General features: G+C 39.5%; 1 pseudogene; it reads right to left on the bottom strand.

Annotated features, from left to right (window-relative positions):
- LOC147445556 (uncharacterized) overlaps positions 1–24,613 on the bottom strand; it is a 65,711-nt pseudogene that overhangs the window by 22,287 nt on the left and 18,811 nt on the right.

The raw sequence follows: 24,613 nt of genomic DNA on the forward strand, positions 1-24,613 counted from the left end.
AGACAGCGTTCTTGCATGGTGATTTAGATGTGGAAATTTACATGCAGCAGCCAGAAGGGTTTATTGAGAAAGGCAAGGAAGATTGGGTATGCCAGTTGTTAAAGAGTCTTTATGGCTTAAAACAATCATCGAGGGCATGGTACCATAAATTCCACAAGTTTATGCTTTCTAAAGGCTACAAACGTAGTGAGTTCGATCACTATCTATATACAAAGAAGGCTTAGGATGGTAGTTGGCTGATCCTTATTTTGTATGTGGATGACATGTTGATTGCTGGAAAGCACTTAGAAGAAATTTCAGCTTTGAACTCAAAGATGGCAAAATTTCTTTGAACTCAAAGAAATTTCAGCTTTGAACTCAAAGATGGCAAAATCGTTTGACATGAAAGACATGGGTGAGGCAAGTCATATACTTGGTATGCACATTGAGAGAGACAGATCAAAGAAGTTGATTTGGTTATCTCAAATAGAGTATATTGACAAGGTTTTGCAACGTTTCAATATGGAGAAGGGAATGGCATTGAGTGTTCCATTGCCACCATATGTGAAACTTAGCAAACAAGATTGTGTTTTGTCTGAGGAAGAACAGGCTGAAATGGATAAGATTCCATATGCGTTTGCAGTGGGTAGTTTGATGTATGCAATGATTGCTACTCGCCCAGACATTGCATTTGCAGTGGGAGTAGTAAGTCGATACATGTCAAACCCAGGCAAGAAACATTGGGAGGCAGTGAAAGGAATATTGAGATACCTGAAAGCTACAAAGAGTATGCGTATATGCTATGGGAGTCAGGAGCTAAGTGTAAAGGGTTTTACAGACTCAGATTATGCAGGTGACTTAGACAGCCGAAGGTCTATCTCAGGGTATGTCTTTACATTGGATGGTGGAGCAGTATCATGGCGTTCTAGATTACAAGATTTTGTTACTCAGTCTACTACAGAGGATGAATATGTTGCAGCATCAGAGGCAACTGCAAGAGATTGGGGTGTTTCCATGCTTTCCTCCTTGATTCCACGAATGACGATGTTCTTTGAGCGTTTTTTTCGTTCGTGCAATTCTTGAGTGTTTGCATTCTCTACATTCTTTGCTTGGACAACGGCTTGCGTGATAGGAGATGTAGAAACCACATTATCCTTACATATATCAGCCCATGATTTGGATGCATTTCTCATCTCACATACATCATGTCGTATTGTATCTATTGTTTCCTCTTTCAATACATGATCACTCTCAACTTTGCTCAAGCGCTCTTTCAATACATTCATGTCAACAAGAGAGCGTTTATATTCTTGAACTTAATTCTCAAGACGCATCAAGCGTGTTGTTTGCATTTCAAGAAGCTTCTTGAGGTGCTCATTCTCCACAACGAGAACTCTTAAAGTACCATTCTCCATTGCAAGTGCGCGCAACTCTTCACCTTGTTTGTTGATGGTTTCTTGTAACGAGATCAAGTAAGCCATGATCATTTCTTCCGTTGTTGTAGATGATGTGGTTGGATTAGCATCCAAATTCCTTGGATATTTTGCATCGTTCTCCATGGCGAGTGTGGCTTTTCCACCCTTGCGAGTTTTGTCTGACATTGCCTTCAAGTCGACAACAAAAACGCAAAGTTTTGACAAATTTTTCAGTTCTGAGATGCTGTTACAGCAAAGCCTTCCATAACACAAAAAAATTCTGTCTTTACATCAATGCGTAGAGGGCTTCGTGCTCTTCGATTGAGGCTATAGATCACCTAAATCGGAGCTCGGATGAGCAAGTTATGGTCAAAAGAGTGAACTGCTGTCTACTAGGTCAAAAAACGGCTGAGAGAGAGAGAGAGAGAGAGAGAGAGAGAGAGAGAGAGAGAGATCATGAAACACCTTGCAAAGGCATGCAAGGTTCCTCCTTCCTCCATAGCCCCTCCCTCTCCTGAGCTGTGACACCAATGCAAGACCAAAGGGTAGACTGGCATATTGTTCTCCTCCCAACATCCCTACTTATAGACCTCATCCCTTGCAAGTAGGACCCCTTAACGTATGCCTGGCCCTTGGATCCTAGCCGCACTAAGACATTCAGCTCCCCCTTCCTCCATAGCCCCTCCCTCCCCTGAGCTCTGATACCAATGTAAGATTAAAGGGTGGACTGGCATATCGTTCTCCTCCCAACCTCCCTACTTATCGCCCTTGGCCCTTGCAAGTAGAACCCCTTAACTTATGCCTGGCCCTCCGATCCTAGCTGCACTAAGCCATTTAGTTGCTAGCCTTTGGCCTACTGCTAGGTCCTACCATTGGCCTAACAAATATTCTTCAAAGATGTACACCATGCACACATTAATTGAGAGCATAAGGCCATTGAAAAAACAAGGCCTCACCTTTCATTATCAAGGACTCCAATTTGGTAGCTATGTGATGGCTCAACCATCCAAATAAATGTATTATGTCATGTATACAAACATGTAACATATAGCCTCCTGCAAGTACACCTCTCATTTATAAAAACTGCAATCAAGACCACACAAACATGAGCAATAAAAATACATCTTGGATAAAACAAATGAGATCCAATCTCACAAATCCCTCAGGAGATGCTTGTGCTTCTCAAGCAATCAAAAGGATGGAGCTTTCTTGTTTGTTTGTAAGGGACATCCTCCAACACGGGTCCCCCATTTTGAAGTTGTCCATCCACAAATGATTTCATTTACAACAAGTGGAGTGAACGCATTACTCATCAGGAATTTTGGGTTTCTTTCTTCTGAAGATGGTGAATTTGGGATCCTAGCTAACCTTTCAAGTCAGAAGGGCCACGATGCTAGAAACAATTGTGGTAATGAGCAACGCACTGCCAAGGATGCTACCAAAGAACTGCTTCCAATGCAATTTGAGGAAGTAAAGTAATGACACTGAAGAAAACAATCAAAGCCCCATTTTTTATTGCAAACAGGGTCACCCTTGCCCAAACAGTGTCACATCAGGGTATATATGTAAAACATCTACAATTTCTTGATTTTTTGCTTACAATTGTTGCACCACCACCAAACTTATAGATAAATATTTGTTCACACATTGACCCCCACAACGCTCTAATGTACAAGGAAGTGTCATCGCTGATGATGGGAGGGCGGGAGAGTGCATGGAGAAGAATGCGCCTCCCAGGTTTGGACATGCAAATAGGATGCTCTCTCTCTCTCTCTCTCTCTCTCTCACTCACACACACACACACACAATCTATCGAGTCATGGATGGAGCTGCTTCCACCCTCGGGGGGCTCACTTAATAATTATGTGACTATCACATGAGTGCAGTAGAAGGGTTTATTACTATTTATTTTTTCTCACATTTTTACATACAAAAGGGTACCATCAAATGGAATTGAAAAAAAAATTACATATTGAATAAGAAAAGGGTATATTTTATTTGTGAAAGATTCACAAATAAGGAGTGTTATAAATAATTCTTGAACGCATGTGATATACGCAATTGATACATAGTGACCCCCCCCCCCCCCCCCCACCCCCCCCCACCCCCCCTCCTCTCTTGCTCCCACCTAAGCCAGTAGCTCACTACCCTGTTTTGCTACCAACCTCAACACTCACTAGCTCGAGCAAACCCATATGCTACTACCAAGCACTCACCACTAGTGGGCGATGCCTATCCCTTGCTGTTGGGGTATAAAGCCCAATGTGGTCGCGCAGGTAAGTGGGCGGGCCGCCAGGTATGTACACATATTCTTCCGTAAAAACCTAATAAGAACTCACTATGCTCTACATATTACAGTAGAGCGAGTTCACCATATCGTCGTGCTCTTCTTCTCGCACTCTCTCTCGCGTCGCACTTCCACTCGTACTCCTTCAACTGGTATCAGAGCTCAGATCGAGGCTCAGGGCAGCACTGCAGGAGGCTAGAGTCACCAGTTCAGATTGGAGTGAAATTCGACAGGAAAAGACACGGACCCAAATCTTGTGGGAGAACTTGTAGGGCTTGGTGTGCTCAGAATTTCATTCTGAGGTCATCTCGGTCACCGTTCGACTTTGACAAAGTTCTGCGCAGGCCATTTTCGCCTACGTGGTCTCAGCGGGTGCAGATCCGACTCTGCAAATTTGGGGTTTTCGGCCTACGACTGCAGGTGCTGAGGATATCGACACTCCCAGAGTGTTGATTTTTGGCTGTCTACACATTGAAGGACGACTCACAGTTCTTGGAGGCGTGTCACATACGACACGGACGCATCTACACACAGACTGTAGGCGACATCCACTAGTTCATCAGGTAGCTTGTGTTTGCTGCTTGATATTCCAGATTTCATCCTGACATTGCAGGTACTTCCACATGGGATGTATTGTCAGAGATGATGTATGTCTGTTGAGGGTTTGCTGGCTGTGAGTCACGCAGCAAACAACCGCCGCAGCGGTTACAGCATACAGTGGGAAATTTGTGGATGTATGACTTTGTGGGAAGTCTATGTACTGTCAGATTTACTACAGCCTTTGTTGAGGGTCGAGTGAGGTTTTATTGAGCTTGGGGATTCTCGAGTGTTGAGATCCTTTCGGTGATACAGGTCTTGGAGCGATCCCTCGAGCGCCCTTAGATAAGCAGCTAGGATGTATTCACTGTGAGTTAGACAGTTGGGATTGCATCTTTGCTTTACTGTCGTTGAGGCATTGTCGCAGTCTATGCTTATAGGACAGTGACAGGACAGTCAGAGACAGTGTTTTTGAGCTGTTTTTTGGTTTGTTTTTAGTACACCAGAGCCATTTTACAAATGAGAGTCTCCCAAAATTTTTGCAGAATCTGAAGCTTTCTTGGTTCATTTGACAGGTTGATATTGGTTCAGAGGTCAGTTTACAGGGGAAACTCTGCCGAATTTTTCCCAGGAAAGTAAACTACTGTGAAGCCTAGCTATGGCTGGTTGGATCATAGGACACCGCTCTTTACAATATCAAGAAGCTGGATGGAACCAATTTCCCATTGTGGAAGAAGCAGATTTGGCACGTGTTGGTACAAAAGAAGCAGATAAAACCTATAAAGCTCAACGCGATAAAACAAGAAGATATGGACGAAGATGAATGGAGTGAAATGGATGAATTGGAACTTTCTACCATTATGCTGACTTTGGCAGAAAGAGTTTACTTCAATGTAGCAGACGAGATGTCGGCTTATCAAGCATGGTTAAAGCTGAGTGATCTTTATGAGAAGTAGAGTGCAGCTTCACAGGTATACTGGCTTAAGAAGCTTGTTGACTTGAAGATGAAAGAAGGGACACCTATGTCCAATCATCTGAATGAATTCAACACAATCTATAGTCAGTGGTCAGCTCAAGGTGTCAAGTTTGATGAACCTGTTAGAGCTATGTTCCTGTTGATCACATTGCCAGAAAGTTGGGACACTTTTCGCACAGCTTTGAGTAATTATGCACCTCCAGATGGTTTGAACATAGCAGGTGTAGAAGGAAGTCTGCCTACTGAAGAAACCAATAGAAATACAATGGACAAAGGCAAAGGAACAGCCTTAGTTGTTAGGGGATGGACCAAAGAAAAGTACCAAAGGTAGAAAGAGGAATCAGTCTCGTAGCAAGTCCCGCAGTGCTAAAGGCAAGAATGACATAGAATGCTACCATTGTGTCAAGAAGGGTCACATGAAAAGACACTGCAGAGAATGGAAAGCAGAAAAAGGCAAAGAGAAAGCTGAAGACCATGGTGAGAAGAACAAGTCCTCAGTGAAGATTCAAGAAATAAATGTGACAAACACTGTTGCAGAGGATGACAGTCTAGTGTCAGGAGACATCTACTTCTTGAAGAATACAATGGACTCAGCTCTTCTTACAGCATCTGTTGGAAATGCGCTGAGTGACTGGATTATAGACTGAGGGGCATCACTTCATGTGTCTCCAAACAAGGAGTGGTTTACCTCTTATGTGACCACTAAAGATCATGTTCGGTTAGGCAATGGGCAGACATGTGAGATCTTAGGTGTTGGAGATGTTCAATTGAAGTTTCAGAATGGCTCTTCTTTCACGCTGAAGAATGTGAGACATGTTCTCGCAATTACAAAGAGCTTGATCAGCACAGGTTTACTTGATGATGCTGGCTACGTCACCACTTTTGGACAGAACATGTGGAAGATATCCAAGGGTTCTATGACAGTAGCACATGGAGTAAATTCTGGAGGACTTTACATGATTTATGTATCAAATGTCTCTAAAAATGTAATCAATGTAACCGAGCAGCCGAACGTTTCTTTGTGGCATAGCCGGTTAGGACATATGTCCAAGAAGGGAATGGAAATCTTGTCTCGTTCTGGTTATTTGCCTGGCTTTTCATTTAATGATTTTGAATTCTGTGAACATTGTCTGTATGGTAAGCAAACACAGCAGCCACATAAGCATAGAAGCACTAGAAGAGATACACAGTTGGCACTTGTTCATAGTGATTTGTGTGGACCTATGCCTAACCTATCTCTAGGGGGAGCTTCTTACTTTATGACATTTATGGATGATTACTCGAGCAAAGTATGGGTTTACTTTATCAAGCACAAGGATGAAGCATTTAGTGTTTTCAAAACGTTTGTGACAGTTGTAGAGAATCAGAGTGGCAAGAAGCTTAAATGCTTACGCACTGACAATGGTGGAGAGTATGTTTCAAAGGCCTTTCAGGACTTTTGTGAGTCAAAAGGTATAAAACGTGAACTTACTGCTCCTTACAATCCTCCTCAAAATGGTGTTGCTGAGAGGATGAATAGGACCATACAAGAGAAGGTCAGAAGTATGTTCTCTAATGCATAGCTGCCAAATGGGTTTTGGGATGAAGTTGTATAAACAGCTGTTCATCTTGTAAATAGATCTCCTAGCAAGGTTTTGTAGAAGGATTCAGTGCCAGAGATGGTATGGTCAGGCAAAATGCCCTCATACAAGCATCTCAGAGTCTTTGGCTCTGAGGCATATACTCACGTTGCAAAGGAATTTAGGAACAAACTTGAGCCAAAGAGTAGAAAGTGCATCTTTCTAGGCTATGGTAATTCTGGTGAGATGGGGTACAGACTTTGGGATCCCGAATCCAGAAAGGTTGTCCGCAGCAATGATGTTCACTTTAATGAATCCAAATATCATTCTAAACCAGAGAGGGTTGAGGAGATTAGAAGAGTTGTCTTCCAAGAAGATGGACCTGCACGTGCAAGACAAAATGTCAGGGCTCAAGAGGAGCAAGGACAAGATAGAGTGGAACCATAGGTTGTGGCTGAGCTTGAGCCACCTATTGTGCATAGATCTGGATGTGTCACGCGACCTCTTGATACGTTTGTTCCATCTATGAACTATGTCATGTTGACTGATTGCAATGAGCCTTCATGTTACAAAGAAGCAGTGCAAATGAAGGACTCTGGGAATTGGCAATTGGCCATGCAGTCAGAGATGACAGCTCTCAATAAAAACAAGACATGGAAGCTAGTTAAATTACCACAGGGCAAAAAGTCTCTACCTTGTAAATGGGTTTACAGGTATAAGATCACCGCTCATGATAGTCAGCCAAAGTACAAAGCAAGGCTTGTTGCCAAGGGCTTAAGCAAGAACAAGGCATTGACTTTGATGAAGTCTTGTCTCCGGTGGTCAAGATGACTACATTCAGATGCTTTCTTGCATTGGTTGCCATATTAGATTTGGTGTTGCACCAAATGGATGTCAAGACAGCGTTCTTGCATGGTGATTTAGATGTGGAAATTTACATGCAGCAGCCAGAGGGGTTTGTTGAGAAAGGCAAGGAAGATTGGGTATGTCAGTTGTTAAAGAGTCTTTATGGCTTAAAACAATCACCGAGGGCATGGTACCATAAATTCCACAAGTTTATGCTTTCTCAAGGCTACAAACGTAGTGAGTTCGATCACTGTCTATATACAAAGAAGGCTAAGGATGGTAGTTGGCTGATCCTTATTTTGTATGTGGATGACATGTTGATTGCTGGCAAGCACTTGGAAGAAATTTCAGCTTTGAAGTCAAAGATGGCAAAATCGTTTGACATGAAAGACATGGGTGAGGCAAGTCATATACTTGGTATGCGCATTGAGAGAGACAGATCAAAGAAGTTGATTTGGTTATCTCAAATAGAGTATATTGACAAGGTTTTGCAACGTTTCAATATGGAGAAGGGAAAGGCACTGAGTGTTCCATTGCCACCATATGTGAAACTTAGCAAACAAGATTGTCCTGTGTCTGAGGAAGAACAGGTTGAAATGGATAAGATTCCATATGCGTCTGTAGTGGGTAGTTTGATGTATGCAATGATTGCTACTGGCCCAGACATTGCATTTGAAGTGGGAGTAGTAAGTCGATACATGTCAAACCCAGGCAAGAAACATTGGGAGGCAGTGAAAGGAATATTGAGATACCTGAAAGCTACAAAGAGTATGCGTATATGCTATGGGAGTCAGGAGCTAAGTGTAAAGGGTTTTACAGACTTAGATTATGCAGGTGACTTAGACAACCGAAGGTCTACCTCAGGGTATGTCTTTACATTGGATGGTGGAGCAGTATCATGGCGTTCTAGATTACAAGATTTTGTTACTCAGTCTACTATAGAGGCTGAATATGTTGCAGCATCAGAGGCATGCAAAGAATCAATTTGGATTAATCGAGTAGTAACAGATTTGGGAATCAAAGAAGAGATGCCTGTGTTATATTGTGATAGTCAAAGTGCTATACAATTGGCTCGCAATCCAGTTTATCACTCAAAGACAAAGCATGTGGATGTGAAGTATCATTTCATCAAGGAAATGCTCGAGGATAAGCAACTTCAGCGTGTTAAAGTTCACACCACAGTAAATCCTGCTGATCTACTTACAAAAGGACTTCCCTCAGAGAGCTTTGCGCATTTTCGCAAGCAGTTAGCTAGGTGTAGGGTAGTACATCACTTCTCTACATCTCTTGTATATTAGCTTGTATAGTAGCTTCTCTCACACTTAAAGTACCACATTGGACTTTAAGTGGGAGGTTGTTGGGGTATAAAGCCCAATGTGGTCGCCTAGGTAAGTGGGTGGGCCACCAGGTATGTACACATATTCTTTTGTAAAAACCTAATAAGAACTCACTATGCTCTACACATTACAGTAGAGCGAGTTCACCATATCGTCGTGCTCTTCTTCTCGCACTCTCTCTCTCTCTCTCTCTCTCTCTCTCTCTCTCTCTCTCTCTCTCTCTCTCTCTCTCTCTCTCTCTCTCTCTCTCTCTCTCTCTCTCTCTCTCGCGTCGCACTTCCGCTCGTACTCCTTCAGATATCTTCCAAAAATTCTCTCATGGATTGCTTTGAAATTTTTTAATTTGATGTGTGAGATTAGTCATGTTACGTTGCGGTCTTTTGTCCCCTTTCAAATAATTGAAGCAAAGTACTTTGACTCATCTATGACAGAAACAGTATGCCTTGCAAGTCAAAATTATTGAGCACATAATTTTACATACATCACATCCTTATTAGATACTATCAAGTCTCTCCTCTACTTTGATACACATGTACAATGCATGCAGAGTCACAACTCTCTCTCTCTCTCTCTCTCTCTCTCTCTCTCTCTCTCTCTCTCTCTCTCTCTCTCTCTCTCTCTCTCTCCAACAAAAAACGTAGCCATTTTTTGACCTAGTAGACAATAGTTCACTCTTTTGATCATAACTTCTTCATCTGAACTCCGATTTGGATGATCTATAGCCTCAATAAAAAATCACAAATCCCTCTATGCATTGATAATAATTTTTAGAGTTATGGAAGGCGTGTCTGTAATAGCTTTTCCAAAGTGAACAGGTTTAGGAAAATTGACTCTCATCTTTTATTTTACATACAATGTCTTCCGGCACTTGCAAGGGTTATTCTTCTTCAAAAGGTCCACAACCATTGTGGAAAATAAACCAAAATATCATAAGTATGGAGATAGCAACACAACCACCCAGCCAACAACATCAAAAACCATGATGATGACATACTTGGTATCATTGCAAGAGACCGTAAACAAACAAGGCAAAGACTTACGAGCACTTGCAATGGAGAATGGCACACTAAGGGTACTTATGATTGAGAATGAGAATCTTAAGAGGACACTTGAGATGCAAACAACACGTTTGATGCAACTTGAAGAGGAAGTGAAGGAATGTAAACGCTCTCTTGTGGAGTTGAATGCTTTGAAGGAGCGGATGAGCAAAGTAGAGCATGACCATGTATTGAAATAAATTTGACACCATGAGACGGGATGTATGCGGCATGAAAGATGTATGCACAAACAAATCTTGGGCTGATGTATGTGGTAGAAATGTGGTTTCTAATTACTCACTCATGCAAGACATGGTTCAAACAAAGAATGTTGAGAATGTGGATGTGGAGGAGTTGAAGGAACGGGAGTGACGTTCCAAGAACATTGTTATTCATGGAATTCCTAAAGAGAAGCTAGAGACACCTCCTTCTCTTGCCATTGTTATCGAAGATTTCTTCAAAAACCACTTTGGCATGTCCGGAGTTATGGTCTATGGATCACATAGAGTGGGGAAGCAAGGAGCTCCTCGCTTGGGAGAACGGCCAATTGTATACACCATGCTGGATGAGACCAAGCGAAAGATTATCCTTAGATTATCCTTGATAATAGTTGGATCTATTTGAGGGATACAAAATGTTTTGTATGTGAAGATTTCACTATTAAGCAACAAAATATGCGCCGCAAGGCATATGAGGAAAAGAATAATAAAAATAAGGAGGTCTCTCATGAAGAAAATGTGCCCAAGGAGGAGGCAAATCCCTCGAGCAAATAGGGATGCGTGATGAGACCGAGTTACAATTGAAAATATGCTTTTGGAATTGTGATGGATACCCATGGAATGCGGGGGTCAACATTGATGAACTAACAAGCAAAGCCGATGTTGTACTTCTTGTTGAAACTTAGGAGCATGATACACAAAGGATTAAAGGCTTGGAGAACTACAATGTACATTCATTGATGTGGTCAAAGAATTTTAAGAAACAAAGAGGACAAGGAGAGGTAGCATGTATGGTTAAGAAAGGATTGGAAGATTTTGTATCAATTGTGAAAGATGAAAAGTACAAACGTTATGTATGGCTGAAAATTATGACACCAAAAAGAGCACCCATTTTTGTAGCCAGTGGCTACATTCCTCATCATGATTCCCCCTTTTATGCTTGCATGGATAGAGATCAACCATTTTTTGATTTAGAAGAGGACATTGCTTATTTCAAATGTGAAGGTGATCTTATATATTGTATTTGGGGATATGAATGCTCCCATAAAAACATTGCAACATGATACTCAACAATTTGTTACGCCATACATTTCAAGGGAGTTGGAGGAAGTTCACTTGTATGATCGTTCTTCAATGGATAAGAAAGAGCCGGATCACTATGGAAAGTTACCTTTACACATGTGTAATGGCACAGGTATGCTCATTGCCAATGGTGTGTCTTTGTGGAGTGGAACCAATCGATTTATATGTAGGAGACATAATTGGGACAGTGTGATTGACTATATGCTACTCTCTGAAGCCATCATGTATCACATAAAGAGTTTTATGTTTGGCCAATGGACCCAAATTTGACCATCGCACCTTATGTATTGACCTTTCATGTGGAGAAGAAACTCAACATAATAATCTCAGCCAAAGAAAAGAGAAATTTTTACTAGGTATGAATTTCAAAGGAGCACCAATGTACATTGAAATGGTTGAGAAAAAATTATGGATGAAGAAGCTTCAATATGATGCACCATTGGAAACTAAATGCGAAGCTTTCAAGAAAGTTATTTGTTCTTATGTCGAAGAATGCTTTGCTGTAAAGCATCTCCATGGTATCAACAAAGATAGATCACACAAAAGGTGGTTCGATAAAGAATGTCAAGATGCTCAAAAGTCCTTGATAAATCTTGATGCAACTATGGACAAAGCCAACTATCAAAGTCATTTGCATACATAGAAGGCATTGATTCAAAAGAAGAGAAGAAGATGGGAAGTAAAGCAACAACTTTTTCAAGTTCAAGAAAAGGCACATGCATGTGGAAGATTTTGGAGAAACTTGAGGGGCAAGCGTGTTGAGAATTTTGGTAACTTGAGTCTTGTGGATATGTACACACATTGTAAGAAATTATATGAGCAAACAAATGCTAAAATACCATTTTATGGTTCACTCACATGTACGCCCTCTTTTTTTTTTACTATTGAGGAAGTATGCGGTGGGCTTGAAAAGTTGATCACTCGCTAAGAGAGAGATCTTCAAGGTGTATGCGGTGGGCTTGAAAAGCTGACCACTCGCAAAGCGAGAGATCTTCAAGGTATCAAACCAAAGATGATCAAATGGACGGGAGATTTACCCATGACTGGATGTGTGATATGTTCAACCTTGCACTTCAACATGGTATGCCTTATAATTGGAGTACTAATTGGGTTAAGCCTTTGCATAAAGGAGGGGATGTAAAGAATGTAAACAACTACCGGACTATAATGATTGGGTATCTTATGGAAAAGTTTTTTGGGTGCATAATGGAGATGAAATTGAGTGATTGGGCTGAATAGAATGACAAGCGTGCAAAGGGACAAGCGGGTTTTTGTCGATGCCATAGCACCATTGATCATCTTGTACTCTTCGTGTTCTCATGAAGGAAAGTCAGTTGAAAGGGCAAGCAATTGTATTGTTGTTTTGTGGACTTTAAGAAAGCCTTTGATATAATTACACGTAAAAATTTCTGGAGAAGGATGAAAGAGCTCCAAGTGCCAAGTGAGTTTATGCTTGCGGTTTCTTGAATCTATGAGAAGGTGATTTGTCAATTGCGCATGGGAAGAGAAATTTTGTAAGCACTATTGGGGCTAAACAAGGATGTCCGTTGTCACCAACTCTCTTTGGTCTATGCATCAATCAATTGGAACAAATGGTACTTGACTTTATGCAAGAAGAAGGCATTGAAGAGGTAACTATTTGCAATGCGGTAATCATACTTTTGTTGTATGCGGATGATGTAGTGCTTCTAGCACACACTTTAGAAGATGCAGAAAAGCTTATGGTTGTCCTTGAGAGCTTTTGCTTGCATAGTGGGCTGATTGTGAATGAATCCAAAACAAAGGTTATGCTTGTGAAAACCAACCATAAGGAGAAGCCATGCATTGTGTACAACAATGAGACACTTGAAGTTGTTGAGAGATTTAAGTACCTTGGCCTTGAGGTTCTGTCCAATCACAACTGGCATGAATGTGCTATGTGTCATTTGGAAGCATAAAAGAGAGCATATTATGCATTTGAGAACATGTGTAATGTGGAAAACATCAAGTGTTGGGTTCTCAAAAAATATCTTTTTGATGCATTGGTGACACCGGTTCTTCTTTATGGAGTTGAAGTGTGGGGTGGGAGCATCTCAAAGTCTATTTGGAAAGAGTTTGATAATGTCCAAAAGCGTTTTCTTAAAAACTTTCTCCAAGTGAAGACACAAACACCATATATGCTCCTACTTCTTGAGTCAGGATGTCTTCCAATTGAGGTTATGGGCATGGAAAGGGTTGTGGAGTACATGATAAAGATGCGTCAAAACCCCTCACATTTTTCTACAATTGCATGGGAAGCAAGCAAAAAAGTTCAAAAGACGCATAAAAGCAAGATCTTGAGCACGGGATGGATGCAAGACATAAAGAAGTGGTTTGGGAGATGGGATGCATTACAATTGCTACATGATGCTTCAATTGACTCCCAAGTGAATGAAGCTTTTCTACAACACCAATGTATAACGTCTTGGGAGAAATCCGGTGGGTCACGCTTCATACATTACAGTGACCACTTATATTGCCCCCAACTACAAAACCATGTTCTTTGTTGAAAGCGGAAACCATATTCACACTTGCATGCTTGAGCCTATCCCCTTGTTGGTGATACGTACTATCGCAGCCATTTGGCTTGGCTCCCATTTCCTTCGATGCGATATAGGGCGTTGGGGCAATGGAGAAGAGTCAAATTGACTATGCACATTATGATCACTACAAGTTTGAGAGTCTGAGTACCACACACTACTAGAGTGCTCAGCTTTTGGTCACATCCTAACTTTCTTCTCTCACATTTTCAGCCATAACTTAGAACTACACACTTTCCTCTCCCAGCCAAAGTGTGGGCTCCCCATTATGACTCTCATCACCACAGCTTTGGAGCATCGAGAGTCACTCATCAATCATACATATACTACATCACATGTAACTTTGGTCCCATAGGTCATATTTGACCTCTAATGACAATAATAAAATCTCTCTCTCTCTCTCTCTCTCTCTCTCTCTCTCTCTCTCTCTCTCTCTCTCTCTCTCTCTCTCTCCCCCCAAACCTTACAATGTGTAGGGATTTCCAACTTGATTGCCTCTACAAACAAGCCCTCATGTTAAAATTTAATGAATGTATTTTTAATCATGTTATTTCTTAAAAAGTGTCTCGCATTTTCATCCATTATAAACCAACAAAATATCTATAAAGAAAAGTAAATAGTCTAGGAGCAAAGAGTAATTTTATTCTTCAACAACATCCAAAACATGTGCTTCTTTAAATCACCATGCCTATATATTGATCTTATTGCCTCAAAGAATAATTTCCCACCTCAGTTGTTGGCAATGGAAAACGCACATGAGCATCTTTATCACCAATCATGCAAGCATGCCTTAGCAAAAGGTAATCCCAACCTTCAAAACATCCAAAAAAAATGTGCTTCTTTAAATCACCACATCTATCTATTGATCTTATTGCTTGAAAGAACAATTTTCCACCTGAATTGGAAATGGAAATTGCACATAAGAATCTTTATCACCGTTTGTCCAAGCACTGATATAAATTTTGCACAAAATGATGAAATAGCCTACACAGTACTGCTTGTAGTGGAAACAAAGGCCGAAATGAGCCCAATCGAAAATTTGAGCAAACCAGCACTACGAGCTTTCCTAAAAATTTTATTGCCTTGCAAATGCTTGCCAAAGCTCACAAAAATCAAATAAACTGAGAAGGCGTGTGCTGGAGCTGCTGGCGACTAAGCCCCATAGGACGCAACCTGCTCTGATAGCAATTGTTGGAATTAGGGTTGCAAGAAAAGACACACACCTTGGAGAAGACGAAGGAAGCTCAAGTCACACAATAGAGAGTGTATTACTTAGTGTGCAATGGAACGATAGATAGCCCTAGAGTGATGGTTGTATATACAATGCATGGGGGGGAAAACCTCCTAGAGAGAGAAAAAATGCCCCGGTGGTCCTAAGTGTGTTCACACACATCACTACCACATGTATATGGTAACATATAGAAGATATTAGATTGGAGATTTAGTCATTGTTGACAAAAATGCCCCGGTGGTCCTAAGTGTGCTCACACACATCACTACCACATGTATATGGTAACATATAGAAGATATCAGATTGGAGATGTAGTCATTGTTGACAAAAATGCAAATTGCCAATCAAATACTTGATCAAAAAGTGAAAATCTTGCCTAAAAACAATGTGTCTAGTAGTAGAGGCCCCAAAACTAGAACGAGCCTTTGGGAGCAAGAAATTTCATTAAAAAGTCTATTTCATCTGGTTTTGATCTTATGAAAAATGATGATGCAAGAAAACCAGATAGTGTTGAATCTCATTGAGTTAGTGCCTTGTTCTTGAATGCTCATCTACACATTGACAATGCAATATGACAAGATTCCCAAGTTCTATCCTACTTTGTACTCAAAATGTACCAAACTAGATGATAAAAAAAGGTATATTAGGATAGTAGACCACATCAAGGAATGTACGAGCAAAGTAAAGTTCTTTGGGTTGCCTAGAAGAATGCACTCAGTGGAACTCAATGAGAAACATTAGTATCAGAGATGAAACATGAGTTAATGAACTTCAACATGATGACACCCCAAAGGATCTAGATCACTATATTAATGAAGTAAGTCAATGAGCTAATCCAGGTGTCTCATGAAGCATCCAAGATCCCTAAGAAAGAGCACGCCAACAAAGTAGCCTTCAAACCTTAGTTTAGAGAAATGGTATTTTTTATTTTTTTGAGACTTGAATCAAGGACAACCAATTAGGTCTAGATGGTTGGATCCACACTGCATCAATTTTTCATAAGGTAGCTAGATCTAAACTCACTAGAGGAAAGACTCTTTAATGTTGATACAAAGACCTGGGATTCTCTAACGCCATACGAAATCAAGATGATGATTGACCATAGGGAGAAGCTAGAGTAGAAGGCCATCTACAAGCTCATTCAAAAGGAGAATGCTAGCTCTAGTGCTCAAGGAACAAGTCAACTTGGGATATTTTAGCTCCACCCCAAACTATTCAATAGACAATGCTAAAGAACGGCTCCAAATAAGTGAAAGTAGAAGCATTTTAGAGAATCCTAAGATCAGTCATAAAAGAGAAATTTGGAAGGAAATTGAGTGAATTGAGAGTGCTCAACCCATATTGGATTAATTAGGATTCCACCTATAAGTATTATGAAATCATCCTTGTGGAACCAACTAACACATGGATAGATCTAGTATTTTGAAATACGCCAAAATTCAAAGAAAGGGGAGGAGAAATATAGACGATGTGAACATGCCTTAGTTGAGTGCTGGTACATAAGGAAATTTGGTAGTTATCAGCTATAAGAAATACGATAATTGTAATAGTGTATAGTCAATTAGGGTTCAGTCAAGATACGTATAAATAGGACTCACTCTACTTCATTTTTAGGGTCTATCACTCTATAGGCTACAATGATTCTTTGTAATCATTTAGCTATCTCTCTTACTATCATTTATCTCTATTGTAATAGTAGAACTTAGTGTCAGTTATACTTTCTTTTGTTATCTAAATATACTTGGTCCAATTATTATGTCCAGTGTTTGACTTTGTACTTTCATTTTGATCTATATTTGATTTTTGCATTTGTCTAAAGTTTGAATCTCATTCTCTATCTGATCCAAAATTTAACTCTTAATCTCCAACTTGGAATAATTTTCATAAGTGATAGTTCATTCTAGTCAAAATGCATTTGCAGTTGCAAGGAACCCATTTTTTTATGCTTGCACAAAGCACATTGAGGTGCATTTATCACTATGCTAGGGAGAGACTCTTAGCAGGAGAGATGAGCTTGGCTTATGTCTCGACACAACACAACATTCCTTTTGTGGATTGATCATTTCCTCAGTGCATGGAACTTCCCTATGCACTATGTGATAGCTCTCATTTATTGCATCACTCCTAGGGGGATTTGTTACCAAATATGAGGTAGCGATGTGTGTTAAGACACCTAGGACTATTGAGGAATTGTTTTCCTCACTAGGAGGTTTTCCCCTGTGCATTGTATGTACTCCCATCACACTAGGTCTAACTTATATTTCTATTTGGACACTAATAAATATAATCTCTTTGTTGTGTGCCTTGAGCTTCTTCATCTTCCTTAAGTTTTGTGTGCATCTTTGCAATCCTAATTTCAACAGTTTGTTGAGACATAAAGACAAAGAAGATATTTGACAACCAAGACACCATGTATGCTCTTAGACATCAAATCATATTGGTCACAAGTCATGTATATATAGATGAGACATAGTCTAGTTAGGGCAAGCTATATATAGATCTAGCACCCCAACTCAAATAAAGGTCTCTAGTTGCAGATGAAAAAACCCTTGGAGAGTATAAAGTAAAAACATGAGAGTATAAAGCATTGTATGTACTCCCATCACACTAGGTCTAACTTATATTTCTATTTGGACACTAATAAATATAATCTCTTTGTTGTGTGCCTTGAGCTTCTTCATCTTCCTTAAGTTTTGTGTGCATCTTTGCAATCCTAATTTCAACAGTTTGTTGAGACATAAAGACAAAGAAGATATTTGACAACCAAGACACCATGTATGCTCTTAGACATCAAATCATATTGGTCACAAGTCATGTATATATAGATGAGACATAGTCTAGTTAGGGCAAGCTATATATAGATCTAGCACCCCAACTCAAATAAAGGTCTCTAGTTGCAGATGAAAAAACCCTTGGAGAGTATAAAGTAAAAACATGAGTCCCTATATAGAAGCATGTACAATGATAGCTAAGAAGTGTTATAGTGTACCTGTGACCTGAACATATACAAAATGACCAAGAAGATCAAAGTTTGAATGTGCATGTGTGAGGTGTATAGTGCCTACAAGATTACAACATTGTATATATAGTGATATTATAGAATAAAAATAGTTCAGTCTTCAAATATTAATGGTAAGGTAACCCTAAGATCCAAGTGTAGGAGAGTGAACTATGATTCATTAAGTCCTTCGGTGAAGATATTTGCAACCATCTGATCACTAGGACAATATACAATCATGATTGTGGCTTTATTTACTTTATAGCACACATAACAATAATGCAATGTAATATTTTTTGACTTGTTTGGTTGGACATAGTCTTTAGCAAGATTGATGGCACTTTGATTATCACATTGCAGTGATGTGCTCGATAGTGAAGGATGAACATTATATACAAGCATTTTTCATAGCCATTCTAACCCTCAAGCCATACTACACTTTAATTATCACATTGAAGTGATGTGCTTGATAGTGGAGGATGAACAATATCTACAAGCATTTGTCATAGCCATACTAACTTTCAAGATAATAACGATGCATCTATATGTTTAGCATTTGTGGAAAAAATTGCTATATATCTTTGATTCTTGTTGTTTTAGGAAACAAGATAGACATTGATAAAGAAACAATTTTTTTCATTTATAGAGAATAGATAAGTGAGAGCATGCCCAACATGCATTTGTATATTGCCAAAGATGAAGTGAACTCATATAATTGGAGTTTTGTTGGTGCTAATTAACCACTCTAAAATCTACAGTGCCCTTCAAGTACTTTAAGACCATCTTTGTTGTAGATCAATGCCTAAGAGATGGAGAAGCAAGATGTTTTCCAATAAAAATTACAGCAAAGAGAATTTTGGTACAAGTATGTGATCCAAAAAATTAGAGACATCCAATAAGTTTAGCATAAGTTTGATGTGACTCCAATCCTCCATCTTATGCACAAATGGAGAGTTTTTGGTAGAACTTACAAGACAAGGAGTAGTAGAAAAATATATGGAGGCCATGCCAAATTTCTTAATATTGTCTTGAATTAACTTTTTTTGATGGAGTATCAAAATACCCTTCCCACCATACCATTGAATTTCAATACCAGGACATGAATGTATGTCTCCCAAATCCACCATGTCAAATGCAGAAGACAAAGCCTTTTCACTTGTTGAAGAAAGTTAAGATTATTAAAAACAAGTATGGTGTCATCCACATATAAAGCAAGAATAAAACAACTATCATTTTATCGCTTGATATATAAGTTAGGATCTGAGGAACAAGAGATAAAACCTTTAGAAGTGAGAAAAACCTCAATCGTTTGATACCAATCTCATGGTGATTCTTTGAGACCAAAAAGTGCAAGCAATGAAGTAGACATACCAGAATTTTCTTATCTTTGCCTATAAAACCTTCCGATTTCTCCATATATATCTCTACCTTGAGATATCCGTTAAGAAAATAAGCTCTAATTTATGAATCTCCAAATCAAACTCAGCAAAAAATACCAATAAAACCCGAGTACTAGTAATGCAAATAATATGTGAAAAGGTCTCGTGATAATCAACACCTACGATTTGTGAAACACCTTTGGCAAGTAGCTGAGCTTTATATTTGTCAAATTATCCATCCACTTTGGTTTTGGTCTTGTAAACCCATTTTCATTTGATAGAAGTGCATCTAGGTGGTAGTTTAGTAAGAACCCACCCAAGTACCTTCAGAGTGAAACTCATATTCAACTTACATAGCCTCTTTCCATTTATCCTTTTGTGGAGAGAACATTGCATCATTGTAATTCACAAGGTCCTTGTATCTAGCGACAGCATGATCAAGAATATCATCATCATAAACATGACAAGTGTTATGCTCGATATCAATTAAAAGATGAATACAAATCTCAACATCTACATCATCTTCAGCCATAATATATGTTTGTTTAGTATCAGCATTTGAGGAATGAATATTATCTTCTAAAGAAAGCTAATCATCACACAAAAAAAATAATTAGTGAAGAGTAATGACATGATATCATCAACATCATCTATACACTATGTCCTTCATGTGCTTCCCATGAGTTTCTCATTGAAAATGAAATCATGACTTCGTATTACCTTCTTTGAAGATGTATCATAAAATTTGTACGTCTTAAAAATATCAAGATACCCAATAAAAATGTAAGATCCCCAAAATTTGGGTCTCTTTTAAAAATAGAAAAAATACATTCTAAAGCGTGTTTCGTAAAATTTTGGTTTAGGATGCTTATTTGACAATGTTATAATGTTCTAAAGTGAAAATCAAGGCCGTTTCCATATTTCAGTAAGTCAGATGGATGTTTAGTTCAGTTTTGGAAAAAAATTGTTTTATCTTAACTTTTTCATGCTTTTTATGCCTTTTGCTGCTTTTTTTGCAAAAAGTAGATACTAGTCCCAGGGAAGCTACAATTCAGTTTTGTAAAAAAATGCTTTTTGAGCGGTTTTCATGGTATTTTTATCTTTTCATGATTTTTAGTGCTTTTTAGTAAAAAACGAGTCCGTTTTCTTATTCAAGTGGACAAGGAAAACCCGCGGTTCCATTTCAGAAAATTCTACGTTTTTTTTCTTATTACGTTATTTTTAGTTTTTTGTGATTTTTGGCATTTTTGAAAAGCAACATGCTTTTTAAGATGACGTAAACATAAAAATATTATTTTTAGTCTCCGTCGGATTTGAAAACGACTACCTGGAGAAAAAATAGAATTTTTATGAGAATTATTTTTATGAAAAGCGATACCGTAATTACGTTGGGGAAGTACGAGAAAATCATAATTATATCGGAGTACAACGATGTGACATACTCTAGTCACACTTTCATGAGCTGCCAAGATACCGTCCAATTAGTTGGTTTTACTGTAAAAATTAAAGGGAAATGGGGAGTTGACCACCAAAATCCACATTACTTGAAGCTATTCGTAGAGGAAGAGGGGGTGCTAGTAGCTTGCTTGGACATCACTCTGACTTGGCTTAACACCTATAAATTGGTAGGGAGTGCTCAGTGTCGTCAGTTGCGTCTGCTACTGCACGATAATACGTATCTATTAAGCAGAGTGGTGCAAGCTCTTCATCACCATCTCCATGAGATCTTATTTCTTGCTCACAAGAAGAAGAAGAGCAAGAATACTCTCTCTCTCTGCTTTACTATCTCCTCTCTCTTTTCACAGTGTACGCGCTCTCAGGCAGCTTTTGTGGTGAAAACCTCTAAATAGCTCTCATCACCACTCTCTTGTGGAAAATCAAGAAGCCTTTTGATAGCCTCTAATAAATCCTAAAGCACGGTAAGAATCTCTAAACTCCATACCCATCATCTCTCTATCTCTCTCTCTCTCTCTCTCTCTCTCTCTCTCTCTCTCTCTCTCTCTCTCTCTCTCTCTCTCTCGTTTTTTTGAGTACTTACCCTCTCGGTGGTTTCCTTTTATGCATGTATGGACTTTTTGAGTGCGTATGAAGTTGCTCCATGCTTATTTAATCATACTTAACACATTGATTTATGGACACAATGTGTTTATGATCAGGCCTGTACATAAAAAATGCTTTTCGTTTCACGTCACGTAGGCGATACGAACATTGTTTTGGTCACAACTCACAAATAGTTATGGATCATCCCAAACCCTTTGAACCAGCAATAAAACACATCATTTAGAACATTTTCTCTTGAGTATTATGTGAAAATTATGCACGAGCTAAGAGTTATGGTAAAAAAAAAGCTTGTTTCCACTACACTATCAAATTTTTTGGGCCCAAGGCTCCTTGGAGAACCACTATATAGATTCACCGGATGAGCGAACCCACTAAACCAATTTAAAATCTTCATTAAACTTGGATATAAATTTATTTAGGTCTCCGTTATCATGTCGTGAATGCGAGTTAGTAACTATTCCATAATTGGATTTACTTACACGTGTAGGGGTGCTACTTAGGGGGAGTACCATATGACGTGGTGAGTTGACCGAGCTATTTATATATGATTTATGGTTTTTTTTGGTGAGTTGATTTCAAGTGTTATATGGCCATAAACGTATATGAGGGTATATGGTTAGTCAACCCAAACCGTATGGACAGTATGAATAAAGTGGCTTCCTTTTTGTGTTACTGTTTGTCGCATGCGTATCATATGGGCAAATTGATATGATAAGGTGTTATTATATATTATGGAGATGAGCTTGATGCATTGTTTTGAGGTCAAATGCTTTCATTTGTGTACCAAAAATGGCAAACATTTGTTTTTCGCATATGTGTGAAGTTATAGTTTATGGTTGACATAAGTGTCGGAGCTATTTTGCATCATGTTTATGTTGATGAAATGATATCATATGATGTATGGAACCTCACGTATAGTTGTGTATGCCTCATGTGTATGTGTATTCTTTCCACTTTTCTTGGTTAAAGCTAGCTCTATGTGCTAGAGGGGTGAAGAACACATATGGTGCATCACTTATGTATGGTTGGATATTGTCAAAATTGGATTTTGATATCATGTTTAGTTGTTGGTTGGAATTTATTTATGCATAAAAGGTTCATATCTTAAGGGCCATATGTGTGGGGCTCAGTTTGATTGTAGTGGATATGTCAAAACTCCAAGTGTGGGAGTTTGTTCAGTATGGAATATGGTTTATGGTAAAGGGATGAGATCCCTCATAGATTTTGGTTGTGATCTTGATTGTGGAAGCTGGTGTGGCTCTTGGATCTTTTTTTTGGGTATGATTATGCTGTCAAAATGCTGCCAAAATTTTTGCAGCCATGTTATGTACTAAAGTGGTTTCTGTAAGGATGGATGTGCATCAGTCGGGTGGAGTGCTCACCCATGTGATGTGATTGGATTATGAATTATGATTTTGGATTGGATCACGAAGTAATTTTGATAATTTGTGATGGACGTGTAAGAGACTGTAGAGACGCTCTACAAACTGATTGCTTGGAAAAGATTGTTTGTGCATATGGAAGATGCTATTGTGATTGGACTCATGTTTTATGTTTCTCATGGAAGCGTCGCAACAAGACTAGGATCATCTACATCACTTAGCATTAGACAAAAGGGTCATTGACCTAAGGCTTTTCTTGATTGGGGGTGTTGCCTAGGTCTTATTTTTTGTTAGGCTCATCTACATGGTTAGTGCATCAGGGGTTGAATGACCTACACAACTAATGCATCAGGGATCTTGTCTTGGCTTTGTCTAAAAACTTGATGTTGGGCATCAAAGAGGTGTGGCTCCCAAACTCATTTGGTTGGTGTTGATACCCTACCACCTGCTGGTATTTCGGATCCTTTTAGAGCTCGGGTTCATGGAGGGAGGTGAAGCGGCCTCAGTTTATGTCTGGCTCACATAGGTTGAATGTGTCACTCTTGACGAAGTGAAATTCTCTCTATCCATAGTAGAGATGAAGTAGATGGGTAGATTGGTCGATCACTACACAGGGTCTGGTGTTTTGTTAGTCATTTTGTTATATTTGATGCTATGGTATACCTAGATTTTGTTGTTACATTAATGCATGGTTGCCTGTTTCATTTAGATGGGGCATTTAAAGATTCTATTTTGTCATTCTTCTGTGTCTCTGTGCACCCTATTTCACCCTCCACTATTTCTCTCTCTCTCTCTCTCTCTCTCTCTCTCTCTCTCTCTCTCTCTCTCTCTCTCTCTCTCTCTCTCTCTCTCTCTCTCCATTCCTGCAATGTGGTGTACACATATATTCACCCCCCACAATGTTATTTTTCTTGAGTACTCTTTCAATTATATCACCCATCCAGAGGTAGCACTAGTCAATAGGTGCCTCTGGATGAAGTCCAGATCATGGCCTAAACTTCATGCTAGGTCGGGCACAGGGAACTCCTCCCCTATGCAAATGCTTTCACAACTCTATTGTACTTTGGACTCCGATGTTTATTGAAAATTGTATAAAAGTGTAAATTGTGTATTTTGTACACAGAACCCTAAGGAGGGGTATCTCTCATCTGTTTCCTTTCTCAAATAGCATGCATGAATGCATAAATGATGCTTAACTAACCCAACTAGTATCCTACTTCATGCTATCTGTGAGGGCCATACCCAGACTCGACCATACTCACCTCCCTCAGTCCTCCAGACCGTTCCACGGAATGACGTAGATCTATCTGCAGGTATCCCTCCCACTTGGGACCGACACTCATACAAGACTCCAGCCTAACCCGAACGCCATCCCAATGTGAGGGCCATACCCAGACTTGACCCTACTCACCTCCCTCAGTCCTCCAGAACGTTCCAAGGAATGACATAGATCTATCTGCAGGTACCCCTCCCACTTGGGACCGACACTCAAACAGGACTCCGACCTCTCTCGATTGCCAACCCAAGGGGGTACATCCCTTTATTCAATGATTCTATCCGTTTCTCATAATCAATAGCTTTCCGCACCCAAAATCGTGGTCCTTTGTCTTGATTCTCTTGATCTTTAACTTGAGGATCTGCTCTTGCTTTCTTGTTCTCCCTTGGTTCATGGCGATAACCCCTTTTTCCTGACAAGCAGGCACGGCAGTTATGACTTTCCCCTAAGAAGA

The sequence above is a fragment of the Adiantum capillus-veneris genome, chromosome 12 (assembly GCF_014529385.1).
Source record: "Adiantum capillus-veneris isolate H3 chromosome 12, ASM1452938v2, whole genome shotgun sequence".
NCBI lineage: Eukaryota > Viridiplantae > Streptophyta > Polypodiopsida > Polypodiales > Pteridaceae > Adiantum > Adiantum capillus-veneris.